Here is a 23,047-nt window from a genome sequence, read left to right on the forward strand (position 1 = left end):
GCCTGTTGCTGCACAGACTTATATCTGAAACAGAAGAGTTGTTCAAAGGGGTCTTTCCCAAGATGCTAAAATGCCTAAAAAAGTTTTGTTTTCTCTGCTGGGCTATGCAAACTGAATGGTGGTCTGCCAAATCTTGGCTAAAATTTTTCATGAATTAAAAAGAATGCTATGAAGCTCTCTAGTGTCTTTTTAGTGGAGTTTTATAGATAGAAACAATATTTTAAAACTTGGGTAGGAAAAGAATACTTTAAAATTCATCTCTCTGCTACACCTAGAGCATTTTCATATCTGCCAAACCACATACACAAAGAGAAACACAGAAAAATGCTGAGTTATGTAAACAGAGAATCTGGTAACCTTTCCTAAAACCTTTAAAAACAGGGAAATGTAATTCTTAGGCTTCTGACAACGTTAAAAAAAGAAAATGTCAACTTGTGCAGTAGTATTTAAATTGCTAGGGGATAGGAGTTGACAGAGGAATGTTTCCCCTTATCTTTAATCCCCCCCCCTCCCTCCCTGGCCAATGCTACTAGAAGAAAGTAGAAAGCATAAATTGATAGAATGGCTTTGTTCTGAATTTGCAGATTTCATGAGTGATGCTTGCTTTTCAAGCAGTGGTGAGTTCCAACCCGTGTTACCACCAGTTCTCTTCGTGTACGCGCTTTAGATTGCTGCCCAGCTGAGGTGCGGCAATCCACTCTGCTGCGCCTATCAGCTGGACTAAAAAACAAGAAATAAAGGTAGGAATAACATGGGGGCGGGCGGGAGGGCCCAGCTCCCAGTCAAAGAGAACCGGTTTGGTGACATCACATCGTCACCACTACTGGCTCACCCGAACCAGGCCGAACCGGGAGCAACCCACCACTGTTTTCAAGCATTCCTTTGCATTATTCTTCAGGCAGTAAAATGGGTATATTTTGTGACAGTGGAAAGTTATTAAGTTCCAGTAAGATGCTCAGTTTGTCTGACAGCATATAGAGCCACATATTCAGCATGCTGATCCAGCCCCCCTATGCTCCTGTGCCTGTCTCAGTTTTGCATTTCAGAGTCTTTGTCTGAGATCTGAAGATAAGGTTGATTTGTTTGCTCACTATAGAAGACTTCAGCAAGATCAAACTTTTCATCTGCAGCTTGCTGGGTGAGGCTTATAGTATCTGACACCCTTTCAAAGTGATTCTGACATCTCAAGCTGGATGCTTACAATTAGCTGTTGTTTTCTGAAACATCACTTTTAATTCATTCATGCTTGTGAAGCACTTTGATAGAACGAAAAACTGTGGAGTGTGAGTGCAAGCACCAAATGTTGGTACCGCCGTGCTTCTTTGTCAAACATGCATCACCATTCCTGAGAAATTGCAATGCTTCTGAATGGGAAAGTATTTATACAGTCCCAACGATGCAATAAATACTAATCCTGGCATTAAAAACAAAGCAAGTCATAATTCCAGAAACTGTTTTGCATTTAGAGCACCAAGTGATTTTGAAACAGTTTACTGCTGGGGACAGCAGCAGAACTTATCCATGACATTTAGGTTTATGAAAAAAGGAAGGAGAATTCACTGTGGTTGATTAGACTTTCATCTAAAATAAACACATAAATAATAATCACAATGGCTAACAATGCACATGGTATAGGTTGGTTGCTGTTTCCTTTCTTCTTGGCTGGCTCCAAATATGAGGAAAATGCATGGCAAGCAAGATCCAATGCTGACAACATAAATAAGTCGAAAAAGAAAATGCAGGAGGAGCAACTTCCATTGCAGAAACACACACAAAAAAAGTCAAAATGTGAAGAAGTCAAAATGAGCTGTTGGTGAATAGTTGGTGAAATATGGGATTAACATAAACAGTAACAGTAACAGAGTTGGAAGGGACCTTAGAGGTCACCTAGTCCAACCCTTTGCTCACGCAGGAGACCTGTACTAGGGATTCGAACTGCTGAACTGCCAACTTTTCTGCTCAACAAGCTCAGTGTCTTAGCCACTGAGCCACCTAGTCAGGCTAAGGTTCACATTCTGCATCTAATTACGAACTTATCATTTATCAGTCATATTTTTTGGTGGACTGATCTTGAAATTTTTTGCCAAGGAGAAATCCTTGCCTTTGAAAGGATTTCTCAAATCAGAAGCTTGAAGTTCACTTTAGAAATTCTATTGTAAGTGAAGGGTATGGAAGATTTTTTTTCTCTGTAATATATCAGCATTCCCATATGGGTTATCTATTGAATGGTCTCATTGCTGGTAATGGCAAACTTGCTGATAATGAGGCCATTACAGAAGTGGGCAAGGCAATCCCATTTCTGTCTCTTCCTTGCTTCTTCTGCTTGACCTGTTTTATCTCCCATGTCCAGAAAGCTGCTGCAGAGTAGGCAGACATCACTCTTGCTTGAAGTTTGAGCTGACTGCTTGCAGGAAGCTTTTGAAACTGGACCAAAGTCCAGACAAAATTAGATCATGTACAGCATCCCCATTCCTGCTTTAAAAGGAATTCACTGAGGCACAGTACAGTCTTGCATGTGTATTCTAAAAACTAGAGTAATAACTTAAAAATGAGTATTGACTACACCTATTTTAGGAACTCAGGAAAAAATATTTTTTATATTTTTATTGCCCTACCACCAAACAATTCACGACAGCAAACATTTCTCCCTATGTTTAGTCATAACAATTACATAAATCACCTGCTAATCTCACTAAATCAGGAACAGTTTAACCATTGTGGAATAATCCACAACTGACTATGTTTGCACCACAAGAATCATGATTTGACTCCACTGGAATTAATGTAGCAAGATCCTCCTATCTGAAGCTCCACGTATATACCAAATATACAAAAGGCTTGGGCTCAGTTTGTATTTTAAAAATTAACATTTCTGTCAGCCCTTTAAGTTTTCCCCAATTAAATGTGAGCAATGTTTATTTTTTCTCAGGCAGGAGTCACTGCTGTTTAAAATGTAGCATTTTAAAATTACAGGTTAACTCAGCCTAACATCTTCAAAATTGTTATTACATCTCCTTAATGTTATTCATTTACTTTGCATTCCTGGAGTGAGAATGCCTTCAAAAGAGCATGAAAGTAAACATCAAATATGCAAAGAATGACGGAAGCCTTTTATTCTTTTATCAGCTCTAAATTGATGTGAAATGTGTGTTCTCTCCCTTTCCAAAATCCAGAAGGATATATTGCTAGAAAGATTGGGCACCTTCAAATTCCCCCTTTTTAAAATTCCTGGGCAGCAAGTAGCAAATCAAAGAAGGTAAATACTGCTCCTTGGTGAACAATTGGAAGGAGTTATTTTAAGCTTCTCTAGAGCCTAAGAGCTCATTTTCCAGGTATAACTTCTATTCTTTTCAGATACTATATTAAAAGGAATTATATCTGGCAAAGCTGTGTATATCATGTACGTTTAAGCAAACTATGAAATGTCATACCAAATGATTTACCACTTTTCATTTAAGAATTTTGTTCCCCTCATATTTATAAAAGAAAAATATTCAAACCAACACTTTTTCCGAATACTCCTGTGAAATGGAAACAGTTTGGCCTCCATCCAATATAAATAGTCTTAAAATCAATGAGAAAGATTGGTTGCAATTAATTTAAGCTCCATTAATTTCAGTAGAACTTAAGCATGAGTAAGGCACTTTAAGGTAAATACCATTACCAATTATGCAGTTTATCTTAACTTGCAAATAATTAGAAGCTTGGATAATCAAATCCAGTAACTACTTCAGAGAAAAATAGATAACTTAATTGTCAATTTATAACTCATGAGTTTTTGGTACTACCAAACAATCATAGTTGCTTTGTTTGTTTTAAGTCTAGTAGTTAATAAATGAGAGCCAATTTGGTGTAGTAGTTAAGGCTAGAAACCAAGAGACAATGAATTTGTATCCCATCAGCTGAGTGACCTTGGGCCACTCACTGTCTCTTTTGTCTAAAAAGCAGGCATTGGCAAACCAATGTTTTCAAGGAAATTGCAGGGACTCATTCAAGTAGTGACCAGGAGTCAATGCTGACTCAAAGGCATACATGGATACAAATGTATGTGCGCGCGCGCATACACACATACACAATTTAACAAAAAATTGAGAAATGGTTGAATGAACCCATATTACAGAGTAGCTTTTTTAAAACTGAGTTTATTTATGGTCAGTGCATAGACATAGATAGAGCTGCAACTTAATGAATGGTAATGCTAAACCTCTGGTTTCTAGTTAGAGATTGATTTCTGAGAAACTAACAAGACATGATGTTTGGAAGACTACTGGGTTATAGGGATTTTGGAAATAGTGTTGGCTGAGCTGCTACGGGACTGCAGTCCTTTTTCTATTGCCAACTCAGGCTTTCTCTCACTTTTGCTTTTTTATGGGGCTTGATAGAAAGAAAACTTGTTAGTATTAAAATAGACTTTTATTACAATCATCTAAAAGTTTGTTTATTATTTTATTTGATTGATTTGATTTTTATCCTGCTGTTGCACTGTAGTGAGCATTTAAGGCAGTTGACAAAATTTAAGAGGCGTAACATGTTTATTTTTATTTATTTATTACAATTCTTTGCCACTCATCTTGCTGTAAGGTAACGCTGGGCGACTTATAACATCAAAATAAAAACATAAATATATTTACTAATGTATAAAATCACCATAAAATTGTAATAAAAATACAAATTATAACTAAAACTAACAGACGGGGAGGACAGGAGCAGAATATTTGGGGGGGCGGGCGGAATTGGAAGCTGCTATTGGTTGATAATCACCTCCCATTGGGGCCTCAAGCCAGCTGGCCCAGCCAGTACTTCTGGCTATTGTGGAAGGTCAGGAGCAATCTTAACTCAGGGGGCAAGATGTTCCAAAGGGCCAGAGACCATGGTAGGGAAAGATCTTCTCCTGGACTCCACAAGCTGGAACTCCTTGACTGATGGGGCCTGTAGCATAACTCCCTGTTAGCACAGGCAGAATGGGCCTATCCCTTAGGATTGAGACAAATCCTCAGGTAACCTGGACACATGCCATGGAGGTTTTTATAACCAGGGGTGGTATTCACTTATCTTAGCTACCTTTTCGCAAATGTGAGTGTGCGCGCATGCCCGGAGTGTCAAAAACGTGGATAAATGGGACGTGATTATGTCTGGGCGGGTGGGCGGAGCCACCTTCAGCTGCCACTACCAGTTTGCCCGAACCGGATAAAACCGGCTGAATACCACCACTGGTAATAATCAACATCTTGAAACCAGCAGCTCATGGAACAGCAGTGTAACATGGGCTACTCTAGGGCCCTGAAGACTGCCCCTGCACTCTGCATGAGTTGAAGCTTCTGAATGTTCTTCAAGGATAGCCCCATGCTGAGTGCATATAATAAGTTGGGGGAAAACAGTGAAATAACAGTAAATATTAAAATAATCTAACAGGTTAAAAACATAGCAAAGCAGACATATATTTACTAGTGCTAAACCCAGAGAGAATGGAGGGGAGGGGAGTGCATTCTTTACCCAGAAACAATTCAGAAGGCAGACGTATCCCACGGACAGAAAGATTTTACTTATTGATTTAATGATTTAAATAATGAGAGTGGTGACATCTTCAAGAGGACTTTTCTTACTGACCTTAACAATCAGATATGTTTGTAACAAGTGAAAGCAAGTCAGCCCCTAAACCACATAGAGCTTTGAAGGTCAAAACTCTTATCAGTAAGCCGTTGGTAATTCATAAAGGTCTTTCAATATCAGTATTGTTTGAACCTGTATCTTGCGCTGTTTAGTAATATAGCTGTTGCATTTTACATCAATGTAAACTTGCCACTAGTGCCTATAACAATGCAATGTAAATGAAAACCAAGAACTTGGCAAGCACAGATCCTCGTGATTTTGAACATATAATGTTAAACAAAATCACTTTCAAATCACCTTATGGCTGCTTTCATAAATTATTACTTATTCTGTGTGAAATGGCTAAGAAAAACATTCTAGTTAAATTTTGCACATATTGATATAACAGAATACCAGAGTTGGAAGGGATCTTGGAGGTTTTCTAGTCCAACTCCCTGCCTAGGCAGGAAGCCCTACACCACTTCAGACAAATGGTTATCCAATCTCTTCTTAAAAACTTCCAGTGTTGGAGCATTTACAACTTCTGGAGGCAAGTTGTTCCACTGATTAATTGTTCTAAATGTCAAGAAGTTTCTCCTTAGTTCTAGGTTGCTTCTCTTCTTGATTAGTTTCCACCCATTGCTTCTTCTCCTGTTCTCAGGTGCTTTGGAGAATAGCTTGACTCCCTCTTCTTTGTGGCAGCCCCTGAGATATTGGAACACTGCTATCATGTCACCCAGGTCCTTCTTTTCATTAAACTAGACATACCCAGTTCCTGCAACCGTTCTTCATATGTTTTAGCCTCCAGTCCCCTAATCATCTTTGTTGCTCTTCTCTGCACTCTTTCTAGAGTCCCTACATCTTTTTTACATCGTGGCGACCAAAACTGGATGCAGTATTCCAAGTGTGGCCTTACCAAGGCATTATAAACTGATATTAACACTTCACGTGATCTTGATTCTATCCCTCTGTTTATGCAGCCTAGAACCGTGTTGGCTTTTTTGGCAGCTGCTGCACACTGCTGGCTCATATTTAAATGGTTGTCCACTAGGTCTCCAAGATCCCTCTCACAATTACTACTATTGAGCGAGGTGCTACATATACTGTACCTGTGCATTTTGTTTTTCTTGCCCAAATGTAGAACCTTACTTTTCTTGCAGATCTACAACAATAATGAATAAGGTAATTTGCACTGAACATGAGTGATTGTACTAACAATGAACGATATGCCCAGTGTTGGGATTCAGCCTGTTCTATCTGGTTTGGGCAAACTGATAGCTGCGGTTGTGGGAGGCTCCGCCCATCTGCTCAAACATCATCACATCCTGTTTTTGATGCTCTGCGCATGCACGGAGGTGGCGCATGTGAGCACAAAGTAAGCACGCCCGCACATTCACATTTGTGAACTGGTAGCGAAGGTAAATGAATACCATCCCTGGATAATCCTTTTGAAACGAAAAATAATAACACTCTCATGTGGAACCATGGTATTTTCTTATTCTGCTAGTTTCTTTAGTTCTGTTTTCTGCTCACTTGGGTTTATTGATCACTTGTTTTTCATTCAGTAATCAACATTTCCCCATCAATTTGCTGGTTGACATGTCTGTAATTTTACAGGAATAGTATGTGGTATTGCCTATGTTCAAAATGGTTTCCTTTATGAATTGTGACTAAGCAAAGGAACTTTCTTCCTGCTATTCTGGAGTGTGTATAAATGTGTTAGACCTCTATAGTGTTTTTTACCATCTCATGTAATGTTCATTTCTTTCCTGGGCCAGTGAGGACATTTCCAAATAAACACTGACCTCAGAACATCCACCTCATTTGTTTAAAATTCCTATGCAATTGGGAGTTTGCCTGCTGCGCAGTGTGCCAGCTTTCTATTCATTATTTTTTTACATAAAGGAAATATTTTAAAAGAAAAAAGACAGGTACAATGTACATTTGGCCCATAGGTAGAATATTTTCTATAGCTGGGGTAATCTGAAACCACTGTGTTTTAGATCATTGTATTATCTACCTTTTACCAATAACACTTGCAGTTTTAATTCATGGAAAAAGAGGCTTGGGGCTTTTTAATGGTGAATTGAACTGAGACAAGAAAAAGAAGAAGGTTCAGAAATGATTGATGAGACAATATCATGTAAACAAGAAGAAAAGAAAAAAAAATCTTAGATAAGTCACCCTCAATTTGGTGACCCCAAACAAGTTGAACCAATTCCTATTCTTCTCATACAGAATGATGACTAGCTATTCTGGCTGGCTGGGAATTATTGGAATTGATGTGGGACATATCTTATTGGATGGAGACTAGGTTGGAACATGCTGACTTATTTTCCTAGCAATGGTCTTTGGATCTCAGCATGTCAAAAGAAAAACTATGTTACAATGATTGAATTCATGAAACACACTCCAACACACACACACACACAGAGAGAGAGACAGACACAGATTTACATATACAATATGAACTAAGTGATATTCTTCACAAATCCTACTTTTTTTGCTTCTACTGTACTAACAACAGCTTATTATTTAGGTATCTCAAATGCTATTAACTGTGATTATTATTGATATCTACAATGTATTATTTCATTTTCCTAATGGAAAGTGCTCTATGAACAACATTTGGCTCTCCCAATTATCATCCATATATATTCTGATGCTGTGGAATGAAAAAAGCTCATAATTACAAGGACCAAAGAATAGGAATCATTGCCAGGAAAGCCTGAGGCATGATGATAAAAGAATAGCTAGTAGCCAAAGAGCTACTATGTTTCTGGATTTTGTATTAATTTCAAGAGTATTGGAGTGGATCATCCTCTGACTTTCAAAGAAAGTAATCAAAGCCTCAAGAAAGTATGTTTCCTATAGGTCATTACTGCATGATACTGAGAGTATGTTTATTTTAGGTTTGGAAACAATTACTACTATTACTCAGGCCAGTTTTTCCCAGCATGGCACTCTACCTAGCTGTACCAATAAAGCAGAATATATACAGGACAAAATACTTTATGGCAAATTTCCCACTGCAGTTAAGATTAGTGTTCAACTTACCTATAATTAACACAAGGATTTTTGAATTTACATTCTTAGGAGTATAATCTATTTCTGATTTGGCTGAGGGCTAAGTAGGTGTAGTAGTGACCCTTCCTATTATACCCAAAATAGATCCGGTAATATCTAAGATGACTGAATTTAAAAATGAATGATGGTTAAGATGATGAAATTATGCATTGCTGCATATTTTTGAAATTTATCTCAAATGGTTAGCTTTAAAGATTTAGCTAAATATTTATTTTGGATGAAGCGCATTCAAAATACATGAAAAGCATAAAAAAACAAGCTGAGTATTTTATTATGTCTATAATATACAGTATGTATAAACTACATTATTCTAGATGATCTATATGCATTGATAGTACAGTAACATCAGTACAGTATCCTTTAAGCTGATGTGGGATTTCTTTGGATTCTCTGTCTCAGATGCTATAAAAATTGCAAAGAAGCAATACAAGGAACATTGATTTATGTTTTCTATATCATATATGGTTCGCTGCTCTTCTCATGGCTCATACATCTTCCTTATATGTAAGTGGCCAATGAGAAAATAGGCAAGTCCCAATTCTTTAAAGATCTGGCAATACTGTTCAGATTTACACACACACACACACACACACACACACACACACACACACACACACACACACACACACCACGACATGATATATGATATGATATTATGCCAGTGATGCCTTCAAGCTGCAATCCATATATCCATTTTGAATGTGTGTACTATTTGCAGTTAATTTATTAGCAAAATCCTGGAACAGTTGTCCTTAAAGAAGAAATGTCTTTAAGACATCATTTTTTTTCCCCTGTCTGCATCTCCCAGCACTCACAAACATAGGTTGTTCTACTCAGATCAGAACAGTGCAAAAATGTTTATTTGTGAGATGGTAAGAATACCATTTAGGAAATAACTGTCCTTTTTAACCTAAGTTCCCCCTCACTGTTGCTACTAGCATAATATAGATTTTCGATTTGTTGTATTTATGTCCAGCCTTTCCTCAAGCAACTCAATTTTTTATTTATTTTTTATTTATTTATCAAATTTTGAAACCGCCCATCTCCTCTGCAGGGGGCCTCAGAGTGGTGCACAAATAAAATGTAAAAAAAAGTACATTTTTTTAAAAAGGCAAGAATGTGAAATGAGCAGCTAATTGGCACTTGGGGAAGTTAATGGAGGGATAAGAACAAAGAGGAGATTAAAATACTAAAGCCCACAAAATAAAATTTTAAAACTGGATTTAAAATTAGATTTGGAGAGATTAAAAACAACAAAAGAAAAAGAAACCCGAGGAAAAGAACCCTTTATGTGAATTTAAAATATTTTTGACAGCTTGGATATTTAGTTGCTCTGAAAATATTGTGGATTTGAGAGAGACATCTGCTGGTGGAAAGTGAGTACTGCAATATTGGTGGGAAGACAGAAGAAAAAACAACAGCTGTGACCGTAATTTAATCTGGAAACTGTGAGAATTTTTAAGGAGTATCTGTTTTTCTGAACTGCTTGGTTTCTACTGTGAACAATTGTGGAAACATAACAAAGCTTTGATTTGGAGTGGATTGGATAAATATTTCAATTGGATACTATTTGGAATTAAAAAGAGACTATATGGACTTTAGAATTTCAATTAAATATAAAGTAAAAGTGTTATCAATTTTTTAAATTGACAATATGGAGTCTTGGATGTGTGAAGAATTAATTGAGATGTTTAAAAATATGCATTAATCACTAAAGGTTAATAAAAAGTTAGAAATTTTGCTGGAACATACAGAGCAGGAGAAAGAGAGTATAAGTGAGGAGCAAGAAAATAATACTGAAAGAAAAGGAATTGAAAGCAAAAAGCAGTTAGATGATTTCACTGGGATTAACAGTGGCAAAAAAAGAGTGGATAGAGGGGAATATTCTCCCAAAAAGAATCAAACAAAGGGAAAAGAAGGAAAGAGTGGAAAGAGACTAGGAGAATTACTCGAGTAATATATTTAAAAGTGAGAAAAAGGATTCAGGAGAAAAGACATAATAAAAATAAAAAGAAAAGAAGAAGAAGAAGAAGTCAAAAGAACGGGATAAAAGGAGGAAATTACTAAGAAGTGGAATTTTGGAGAGACCAAGAGAAAATGGCTAAAGAGGGGAAGAATAGTGGAAAGGAGGAAGGGAAATAAGGTATATATTAGTAGATTTAAGGGAATTGTATTAATATTATTAATTGTAGAAGGTCAATTAAGTTAAAGGATTTTAATGTAACAAGTCAATATGATGATGTATATTGCTTATAGTAAAAGAGAATAGCAGATGAAATATGAAATGGTAATTGGGTTTAATTATGAAGACAAGTTAAATTAAGAGACAAAATTGAAATGTTAAAAAGTGGGATGGGGATTTTCAAAAATATATGCTGTAAATGAAGAAATAAGATAATTAATTGATGTTATTGTAAGAAATTAGGAATCAAGGGCAGATAGAGATACTGTTTATGTATTATGTATTAAGAAGAGAGTAAGATAAGATGTGGCTAGTTAATTAAGTTAAAGGGTTTTAATGTAAGAATTGAACATGATGACATATATTGTGTATAGTTGAAAAGTGGGGAATTTTGAGAAATATATTTAGCAAATGGAGAAATAAGACAATTAATTGATGTTATTGTAAGAAATTAGGAGTTAAAGGGCAGATAGTGATATGGTTGATGTATTATGTATTAAGAAGAGATTAAGATAAGATAAAGAAATATGGAAAGAATATTATGGCCAAAATTGGAAATATGTAAAATGTTTTTGGGGAAAAAAAAGAGATGAATAACAAGACTCGATGAAAAATGATGGATTTGTGATAAAGACTTATATAAAAGGGATGAATATAGAAAAAGCGATGTATAAGATGTGACCCGGTCAACACTCTGTTCATAAAATATGTATAATGAAAGAAAATTTTTAATAAAACTTGCTTACAAAAAAAAAAAAAAAAAAAAAACTTCAGGATCAAAGTATTTTGCTCCATTCTGTTTTAATAAATAACATTTTCAATGTTTTTCTCCTTTAATTGTAAATTTTAGTTTCTTCTGGTTCCCTGTAGTGTCCAGTCTTCAAAATTCCATCCTATCCTATTGTTCAAAACAATAGCATTTTCCCACAGAAAGGATTCTTAGAATTAGCTTTCAAATCTTATTTCAAGGATCATCTGGACACTTGATCTGTTGGTAACTTATCAAAATCAATTTATAATCATTTTTATTTTAGATTTTTTTATTTCATCTTTATTACTTTTATTTATACTTTTGTTGATTATTACATAATTTTTTCTTAAATCCTTACATTTGTATTTAAATCTGTTTTTAACTAAGGATTGAAGAACACTCACCCAGTGTTCTGAAACCTGCTGTTGCAATAGTTTCTAATAGCTAAATGAAGTTAAGAAGCAATTTCTAAAACTGATAAGAAACAATGCTTGATAAACATTATGTCAATATGGGCTGCATTAAGTCATTCTTCAATTCCCAGCCACTTGGCTCATTATAAAAACCTCAGTTCCCGCAGTCTACTCATGAGAAGCAGTGGTCTGACATACAAGTTCTCCAGAATTCACCATCTGATCACCAATACTGCCCTCTTCATTCTGGGACACCATGGAATTAGAAGTCCAAGATTTAAATTACTGCAGTTAAGTAATATGGAGAAACCATTTATCCAGACTTGGATCTCAAATTGCAACTTCAAAGTTTTGAATGGAGCTTCAAAACTGACCATCTAAAATGTTCACACTAATGCTACTTTTGTCTTTAATTTCTTGTTAAACTTCGTCACTTTGAAGATGAAATGGTATGGGGTCAAAGGAGAAGCAGTGGGACATATAATGAATCCTGGAAAATATATTTAATAATAAGTTTCTGAAGGATTGAGAGATAAATATTAATCCTAACCCTTTATGTGAATTAATGTGATGCTATCACATAATGTTCTTTTTTTGACCTTGACTGTTACTATCTTGAGCTTCATATGACCTTCCTTTTTTCTAAGCATAATGGGTTTATATTCTATTACACACAATTTATTTCTCTGTTATGCTATTTTCATAAAGAAGCATGTATGCATATAAGAAAGAAGAAATAAATATCCGAATGGAAAAAAATAAGGTAGGAAGGATTTTTTAAATCCAAGTGGATAAGCTACAATATGGACCACCTATTACTCCTTGCAACATCAGAATTAAAACCTGCTACAAAAACATCCTCAGAACAATAGGGTATAAAAACCTTGGTATCTCTGTGGAGTAGTTCAGCAATATAGTTTTCTTCTAAATGCTTACATATTCTAAACAACACATTTCAGAGAAATAATGTTGTATGAAATGCTTGATAACATAATTGTACCTGTCTTTTTGAAGATTGGCATTAAATTTGCAGGGACACGAGAGCAACACATATTTACCTTATTACACCATCCCCATCTTTCTATTCCCATCTTTCTTCCATTGTTAAGATCCAAGAAACATTTTTGTTAGACTCACTGGAAACCAGCAGAGACTTCTATAAGACTCAGGAGCAGGAATTTGAGAGCTAAGAGATATATTCATTTATTTAAATGCCCTTATTTTTTATGTGATATTTCTAATTTAAAATTATTTCTAATTTTAACATTTTTAAAAAGTTGAATTCTGTTGTTATAGCTTTATGAATATCTATTGTCTATATATATACATGTAGGGACACGGTGACTCATAAGGGACACGGTAGCTCAAAGGGACGTGGTAGCTCAAAGGGACACGGTGGCTCAGTGGCTAAGACACTGAGCTTATTGATCGAAAGGTCGGCAGTTCAGCAGTTCGAATCCCTAGTGTTGCGTTACTTGTCCCAGCTTCTGCCAACCTGCCAACCTAGCAGTTTGAAAGCACGTAAAAAATGCAAGTAGAAAAATAGGGACCACCTTTGGTGGGAAGATAACAGTGTTCCGTGCGCCTTTGGCATTTAGTCATGCCGGCCACATGACCTCGGAGATGTCTTCGGACAACACTGGCTCTTCGGCTTTGAAACGGAGATAAGCCCCACCCCCTAGAGTCGGGAACGACTAGCACATATGTGCAAGGGGAACCTTTACCTTTAGCTTATTATCTTTGAAACTCTATTAAGATTAAATATAACATGCAGTCATGACAACATGTAATAGTAGCCAGCCTTAGAATATACAATAACAACATAGAAGTGGTGGATAGCTTCTGCCTTTTAAGACTATCAAAGGTTAAAAAAAGCAGCGGTCAAAAAATATACCAAAAATTAGCACTTGGTAGAGTAGTGGTGAAGATATTCAGGAGCTGTGATGTGTCTATACATATAAAGATCAGAATTGTGTAGGCAATCTTTTTCCCTTGATACTCTAGGGATGTAAAAGTTGAACTGTGAAGAAAGAGGATAGAAAGAATATTCATGCTTTTGAACTCTGGTGTTCTTTGGAAAATGCTCCTGAGAATATCAGGGATTGCCAAGAAAACAAACAAATGCATCCTAGAATGAATCATTTCAGAGCTCTCACTTGAGGCACAAATGACTAGGCTCAAATTATCATATTTTGGACATATTATGCAAAGACCTAACTCATATGATGAATCTGTAATGCTTAACTCCTTGTGTTTTAATTATAATGTACTCTTTTATCCAATTTTCACTGACAGCATGCTGTCCTATCAAATAGAGCTGCTGATATCCCAGTAATGTTTCCTTATTATAAAACATTTCAGTTGATTATCCCAAAGTTATTTATCTTTCAGATAAATTTGCTTCTAAAACAGGAAATATTTTGCATTTAAGTTTGGAGACTTATCTTGTAGGAAAAACATCCAGAGACATAACATCAGGAGGCAAAAGCTAATAAAATTTGTTAATCTGAACAAGTGCTATCAGACTCCTGATTTTTGGCTATCATAAATTAACACAGTTCTCATCCCCTGATGCTTGCTGAGCAAGTATGTACCATATGCTTCTATGGAAGTAGATGTTAGCCACATCTCCCAGAGTCCATTTATTAGAAGATCATGTGAATTAAGAAGAATATTTACAATCTAAAGTCACCGAATATCATCCAATTAATTCAGTAAAACATCCAAATAGGCATGCTGAGGAATCCATGTGCATATAAGGATGGGATATTTTACAAAACTATTGTTTAGATTATCAATCCAATTTCATGTATTTTTATATTTAAAAATATGGAATGCTTCATGAATTTGCATGTTATCCTTGAGCAAGGGACATGCTAATCTTCTCTATATCATTCCTATTTTAGTATATGTACTGCTGAAGTAAGCACACAATTTCATATTCCTATGCACAAGGACAGAATCAGTATTCTTTAACAACTCTTATAGGAATATATAAGTTCTGAAGGGGCTGGCAGATGTGATCTCAGAACCACTGAACCATATCTTTCAAAGATCCTGGAGCACTGGGGAACCATCAGAAGACTGGAAAAGAGCTGATGTGGTTCCCATCTTCAAAAAAGGGGAAAAAATAGCTCCAGAAATAATCAGCCTGACATCAATTCCTGGTAAGATCCTGGGAAAGATGAATGAGCAATGAAACTATGAACATCTGGAGGTAAGCAACATTATAACCAGAAGCCAACAGTTCCTTAATGGAACTACACCTATACGGAGAGACGTATACTGTGGAATATTTCCAGTTTCTGTCTTAGACACAGTACTCTTCCACTGGGTGAAATATTATCTAGATATCTCATCAGTATTCAGTAAGGAGCCTTGGTAGTACAGTGGTCTAAAGCACCCTGTTATTAAGACCAGCTGCCTGCAATTACTGCAGGTTCGAATCTCGCCAGGCTCAAGGTTGACTCAGCCTTCCATCCTTTCTAAGGTAGGTAAATTGAGGACCCAGTTGTGGGGGCAATAAGCTGTATAAATATACAAAAGTATGAAGGCTATTGCTTAGCACATTGTAAGCCGCCCTGAGTCTCCGGAGAAGGGCGGCATATAAATCAAATTAAAAAAAAAATAGATATGAATGAACATGCAGAGGCGTTCAGAAGAATACGCAGTAAGTAAATGAATGAATATCTCAGGAAGCATATTTGGGGAAAAATATTGGAAGCAAATGGAATCAAATTATTTTTGTCAGCAGCATTAATTAAAATGCATAATTAGTGCGGGGTAGCAATAATACTTAAAGTAAAGGCTATTGATCATGACCAATGCTCTTTGAAGTGGTCTCAGGAGTTATTTTTTTCCTAGCTAATCAGTTAATGACTGTATGACAAGCTTTCATGTTTTCTCCTAGACACTATATACAAAAATATCTGCTGAACTTTACAGAATCAGAGAAACCGAGGTTAGGTTATATGTTCTTTTGATTTCAAAGTATGGTGGCGGTGGGAACAAACTGTAACAAAAATTATTTTGGATTCCTATTTCTTTCATTTAACATTTTAAAAAACCAACCTAATTATAATTCCTTGAAGAATTAGCTTTGGCCTATTAGTTAGCAGACGGAGTATCTTTTGATGAAAAAAGGGATAACAAACTGGAATAAAACCAGAATCTCCTCTTCCTTTGCTGAATTTTTAATTTTACTTTCCCAATGACATCCCTCTCTTTACTTCCTCTTTTCTCTGACTTGCATCTGATCCAAAAGCTTTTCTACAGGAGTAAAGGAGAAGTGAAATATACTTTGGGAAAGGTACCCTGTCTTCCACTCCATTCTATCACAAATATACAGCTACAGTATTCAGGAAATGTTTTTGGAATATTTGGGATTCTGGTCTTCTTTCATCTATTTTACTTTTCTTCTTGTACATATCTTAAAGTCAGTTATAAAGAAATTCAGAAAAGAGCTGCACTGTATTTCTATCATTGTAATCCAACTCATTTTCAAAGCATTAATTCTGGAATTCAAATCATATTTAGCTGGAATTTTATTGCACTAAATCTGTGATATTTACTATTAGGTTCTTTAAAGGATAGGATTTTATAATGTGATTCAAATTTCCATTACTGCACTCCTTTTATCAACAGAAACTTTTTGCTATTCAGAAAAGAATCTTACAGGTGAGGCTTAAACAGAACTGTGTTTCCATGAACACAAGGAATCCGTAATATCCATAACCTTTCTAAAAATTTCCAGTTTTATAAATTAAACAGGGAGATCTTTTGAAAGATGTTTTTGTTTGTTTAGTTTAAAACATGAGCAGATGATCATTTCATCTTTGGTCTGAGGAAAAAAATGATCTCTACTGATATTTATAAATCAAGGTAACAATTCACTTTAATAATTTGGGAATCCATAATATGACCAATCTTATACTTTCATAAATATGTATGTTAGGCTATAAAATAAAAACTAAAATTGTAGAGCATACTAAGCTAAATGTGGCTTGCTTGTTTGTATTTGTATTATATAAATTCAATGTAGTTTGTTCAGCAAACCCAGTTAAATAAACACTGAATTATTTAAACAGCTACAGAGTAATTGGATTCACATGTCATACTAAATTACAATGTAATAAATCTGTATCTTAGAATATTGTATGAACTCAGCAATTGTGATTGGTCAGCCACAGTTTTTGCCCGTCCTATATGAATCCAGCCAAATGTGATTATTTAACTTTTAAATCCCAGTTTAATCCCATGTTAATCTAATCAATAATTAATTATCAGAGTTATCTCATTTAGTTGACTATGACAAACAGAGGCTACATTTATAAACATAGTCATTCAGGGTTAAATTAGTCATGCTTTATTCAACCCAATTTATAATTTTATAAATACAAAGACTAGATTTACCCAAAATCTTAGGCTAAAATGTAGTTGACATTTGTGATTCATTTATCATTCAAAAAGAGCCAGAGAGGAAAAAAAATTAAGTTTTCCACATCCAAATTAACACCTTGAAAGATTTATCTGCTAAGAAAACCAGGGTTCATCTCCCTGGAGACATCTTGCTTCACTTCATTTGATGGGAAAGAGTTTACCCTGCTATACATAAAGAGGCTTCTTAAGAATTGCAGAGAAAAAGAAAGAAAGAAAGAAAAAGTGTTGAGAAAGTATTGATTTCTTTTCAGAAAAGAATACCTGTTGAATGTTTGACTTTCTGAGAATATATATTTTTAAAGGCCAACTCGCCACCTGTTAGACGAAGCTAAAGATATGAAGCCATCTGAACCTATGCATGTTTAATCCCCACTGAATCTCCAAGCTGGTTGCATTTCAATACTATAATTATATACAACTTTTAATGTACAAAAACTTGAAGAAATTACTGAGCAGAACCATGCCTAACTCTACATGAAATCCAATTGCAGGAGCAGACTGTTTCCATAATAAATAAGTGTCCTTGTGGTTTATTTATATTAGAAGTTCTCTATGGAATTGTCACAAAACTGTAATTTACCCTGAAATATAATTATACTGAACGTATGTGCATCCAAGTTATAGAGATAAACTGCATTATTTACCAAGGAAAATTCAACTTTGTTTATCACCCCATAAACTAGAAACATTTCTGTTGACCCAGGGCATTTACTTCAGGGTTTGTTTGTTTTTTTTTTAATTCAAAACTCTTTTTCAACTCACACATAGAATTTATTATTATCCTGTCTCAGGAAAGGGGCAAGAGAGATTTTTCAGATACTGCTTAATTTATTGCCATGTTTAAATTTGTTTATTTTGCTTTAACAAATATGGCTGGGTTTAGAAAACTAATTTCAGAAGAAATAAAACTGGATAAACGGGGAGTTGGTACTGTTGGAATTTAAACTGGAGAGCAATGGAAAGGAGTAAACTGATTACTTTTCACTTCTCCCATAAGTATGGTACAGTTTTTTCCAAGCCCAAAGAAAGACACTTTTGTTGCTTTTGACCAATCATAACTTATTTAATTCGGGGACATGGTGGCTCAGTGGCTAAGATGCTGAGCTTGTCGATCAGGAAGGTCGGCAGTTCAGTGGTTTGAATCCCTAGTGCTGCATAATGGGGTGAGCTTCCATTACTTGTCCCAGTTTCTGCCAACCTAGCAGTTCGAAAGCACGTAAAAAATGCAAGTAGAAAAATAGGGACCATCTTTTGTGGGAAGGTAATAGCATTCCGTGTGCCTTTGGCATTTAATCATGCCGGCCACATGACCACGGAGACATCTTCGGACAGTGCTGGCTCTTCGTCTTTGAAACGGAGATGAGCACTGCCCCCTAGAGTTGGGAACGACTAGCATGTATGTACGAGGGGAACCTTTACCTTTACCTTAACTTATTTAAGCTTATCTAAATATGGGTACTATTGGGTAACGGGGCTATGGTTGAATCAGGATAATTGTAGTAAACTGGGTTGGATAAACTGGATAACTTTAGTAAAGTACTTCTGGGTCCCTTTGATATAATGTTATTGGGAATGCTGTTTCTGTGCCTCTGGGTGCAACCAATAGCTTTAAAAGTGTGCCAATACTGTGGAACAGCAATCTAATATATTATGGCAGGAATGTCTTGCAGTTAACACAAAGGTGCCTTTTGAAAAAAGCAAGTGGACTTTGTAAAAGTCCAGTTGACTTTTGAAAAAGCACCTTTGAGACAACCATGACCTGGATGACTGAGAATCTCCAGAGACATCTTGCCGTTAACATTGCATGCACTTTATGCAGAGGGATACGTCTTCTGACTTTTAGATAAGTAAATGTGGAGCAGATTTTTACCTATTGTATGATTTGCATATTGATTTCTGACTGCATCATTATTCAGCAAAATGCTTCTAAAATGCTTCTAAATTCTAAAATAAGCAAAAATGCTTTTTATGAGTTATTTTCTAAAAAAAAATTGTTCTAATTATTTTTATGTTGAGAAAATGCTATCTTTTACCTCTATTCCCTTTCATAACTGGAGTTTTGCAGTGTTTTCCTCCCCAAATTTCATTTTACGAATTCACCCTATACAGTATGTATTTGCTGTCATGTAGAACCTAGCTAAATTATCTAATGCAGGTGTGTCAAACTCATGGCGTCACGATGACATCACATGATGTATTGAGACTTTTTCCCCCTTCGCTAAACCGGGCATGGGCGTGGCCAGCATGTGATGCCTCCGGCTCTTGGGCCGGCAGTTTGACAGCCCTCATGTAATGCTACCTCTATGTTTTCTTAAATAAATTTTCCTTAATTTGATATCCCTCAGCTAGTTTCGGTTGCAGCTCTCAATATTTCCAGCCAGTAATAAACGAGTCTTGGCTATTCTTCTAGAACTTTAAGATGTTTTCCTCTTTTGGAGGAAATGCAAATATCTTTCAGACAGTTTTAAGCTGTTTGAGTTAGCCTACTGGCTAAGCTATGGTAGAGTTCCTGGTCCCATAACCTGCATTTCCAATAAAATTCAGTTGATAATGCATTTGCTTTCTGTATATGAAGTAAAGAAAATAAATTGTGTCCTTTTGCAAAAATAATGTACCTTGAATTGGTTAGGAGTGATCTGTAATATTGAATTGTTGAGAATATTGAATTAAATTATGTGGGCTTCAGACTTTGATTTTAATTCTATAACAGCAAGAAAATAAACATAGACTTCTGCTATTTTAGCATGACAATGAACACAGATTTTAAAGCTCTCCCATTTTACTAACACAGCATTGTATTCTGTTATAGGAATTCATAACAAGGAGAAAGGACTACATAGGAATAATAAAGAGGGTAGGACATACAGTAATTGACCTACAGGACTGGTGTGTGGTAAATTTTAGAGTCGATCTTTTTGAGAATAAGCAGTGGAAGAGAAAATAATGAAATTGGTCTAAATGTTACAAAGTTCTGAAATAATATATCATTTTTCCCCATTAGGTTCAGAAAGCTGGTACAGTCCTCTAAGTAAATGTTCATGTATCACCATTACCTAGAAACAAAGTGTTGTGGTGATTACTTCTCCATTTGAATATTCCTTTACTAAAGTGATAGTAATGAATTTTATAGATGGGATGTAGGTGTTGTAACAAGCAGGATCTGTTACAATAAGCACATTTTCCTGGAGTACTACAAACCAGCTATTAAAAATTGTTAATTGATCTTCAATTATTTTAATCAACGAGCAACAACAAGGAATATCGTGAAATAAAAAAAAATCTTGCTCTGTATCACTTAATTCTATAGCATTTCAGAATTAGGCTACTTCAAAGTTCCATTGCATGTTATTTACTCTTGCTCCCACCTACCACCCAAGTAGAAAATAATCCTTTTGGACGGAATGAATATACTGAGCAGATCCATGAAACGTTGGTATATAGTTTTTCACATAAATTCCATACAAGAATCTTACAAATATTGGATGATCTCTTAGATTTCATAATACAACTTTTCACTGAGCCCTTACCCTTTTCTTAATTAATTACTGATGATGCCTTACCTTTCTTTCAATACTGAAAGACAGTTTTGTAATGGTGGAAGGACTCAATGTTTTGTAGGGCGGAAGGACTCAATGCTACTGGTAAAAACTTTTCCCCATGAAGTGGGGCTAAAATGTCCAGTACATTTGCCAGGCACAATTTATACATTCCCCATTTTTTAGAATCTGCACCTAAACAACAACAACAACAACAACAACAACAACAACAACAACAACAACAACAATAATAATAATAATAATAATAATAATAATAATAATATAAAAGAGTAAAGTTACAGTGACCATGCAGCCTTTATTATAAGGGGCAGCCCTTTATTTCAGAAAGCTTTTTTATTTAATTAATGTAATTATTTATTTTCTTTGTTTTCCTTCTTGAATTCTGCTTTATCCTTATCAACCTTTTTGCCCCCTTTTCAGATTTGGTCTTCATTTTTTCCAAAACAATATGGTCAGTGTAAGTGAAGTCTTTGTAGAATACTGTCTCAATATGGGATTTTAGATTTATGATTTTATGTATCTTGGATAGTTTTTTTTCAAAAAAAAAATTGAGGCAAATGTTTTTTTTAAATGCTAGAAACACAGATAAGTACCTTAAGTATAGATTTGTAATATTAAAAAATGTTAATTATTACAATGACTATAATTCAACAGGAGAGGCCAAATAAAATAGCAGTTCAACAATAACAAATATATATTCTATATGGAAAGGGATTGTTTAGACTGTATTATTTCTAACGATTTGGCTTTCAGCTCTAGATAGTCGAAGTAGCAGTATATGTCATTAGGATTGGCTTCCAAATGCCTCCCAACCTATCTCTGAGGGAGAATGTGAAGAAAATGGCTGCTGCTAAACCTAATATTTCTTGTTACTATGGCAATTGCACCATGGTAAGTCAAAGAATTTTACTATCCTTTTAGTACAGGCATCTTAAGAATACAATGAAATTTGCTTTGAGGACAAAATACTTCATATTGGACAGGTTGTGGAAACCTGGATTATAATACAACCTGGACCTTTGCAAGAAGAATCTTCATTCCTGTACCACCTTATGCCATATCATTCCTGCGATATGGTATTCATGTTAGTTGTATATTGGCTTTCCTTTTCCACTGACTGCACAGTACATACCAGATGGTCATTTCTCCATTGGGATATGTAGGAATGTGACTTTGCTATCACTAATTTTGGATTCTGTGCACCTCATCAGTGAACACGGATTTAGCTGTATTCCTCTGATAAATAATTCATTTATTCTTTTCTACAAATGCCCATGGAATTACCTTCCAAAGAAAAATAGAAAAAAATTTCAGTTTTTTTTAAAAAAAAAACACAAATTCCATGTTACATTTCATGTTTTAAAGGTATCTCTCTGAATCAATAACTTGGTAGTACAGGTAGTCCTTGACTTAGGACCACAGTGGAGCCCAAAATTTATGTTGCTAAGCGAGAAATTAGTTAAGTGAGTTTTGCCCCATTTTACGACTTTGCTGGCCACATTTGTTAAGTGAATCACTGCAGTTGTTAAATTAGTAACATGGTTGTTGAGTGCATCTGGCTTCCCCATTGACTTTGCTTGTCAGAAGGTTGGAAAAGGTAAACACGTGACCCCAGGACTCTGCAACCATCATAACTATGAGTCAATTGTCAAGCATCTGAATATAAATCACGTGACCATGGGGATGCTGAACGGTTATAAATGTGAAAAATGGTCCTAAGTCACTTTTTTCAGTGCCATTGTAACTTCGAATGGTCACTAAATGAACTGTTGCAAGTCGAGGACTTTCTGTACTACAGTCTGATCTCAGTGTTTGCATAGTCATTTTATTATTTATTTATTTAGAGCCACCCATCTTCTGATCAACTTTGGGCAGCTTCCAATCAAAAGTTCAAACAACCTATAAAACCATATTAAAACTATAAAACTTAACCCACTAAAATATTAAAAACAACAAAAACCTGGCAACATGTCAAGCTTCTACTGTGCAGTCATCCAATCTGATCCCAGTGCTTGGGAAAAAGTCAAGT

General features: G+C 35.4%; 1 long non-coding RNA gene and 1 other non-coding gene across 3 annotated transcripts in view; both read right to left on the reverse strand.

Annotated features, from left to right (window-relative positions):
* Window positions 1–23,047, reverse strand: part of LOC117662270 (uncharacterized) — a 57,429-nt gene that overhangs the window by 21,083 nt on the left and 13,299 nt on the right. Inside the window, exon 3 of one of the 2 annotated variants that reach the window (XR_004590310.3) lies at window positions 22,142–22,302. The exons of the other annotated variant lie outside the window; for it this stretch is intronic. This is a non-coding gene — a long non-coding RNA (uncharacterized LOC117662270). Of the gene's footprint in view, window positions 1–22,141; window positions 22,303–23,047 lie in introns of those variants that run through there. 2 annotated transcript variants of the gene reach the window in all.
* On the reverse strand, window positions 14,846–14,952 carry LOC117664489 (U6 spliceosomal RNA). Its single transcript, XR_004591077.1, has one exon. It is a non-coding gene; the product is annotated as a U6 spliceosomal RNA (small nuclear RNA).

This window comes from Pantherophis guttatus, chromosome 5 (genome assembly GCF_059756535.1).
Source record: "Pantherophis guttatus breed Tessera chromosome 5, ASM5975653v1, whole genome shotgun sequence".
NCBI classification, from domain to species: domain Eukaryota; kingdom Metazoa; phylum Chordata; class Lepidosauria; order Squamata; family Colubridae; genus Pantherophis; species Pantherophis guttatus.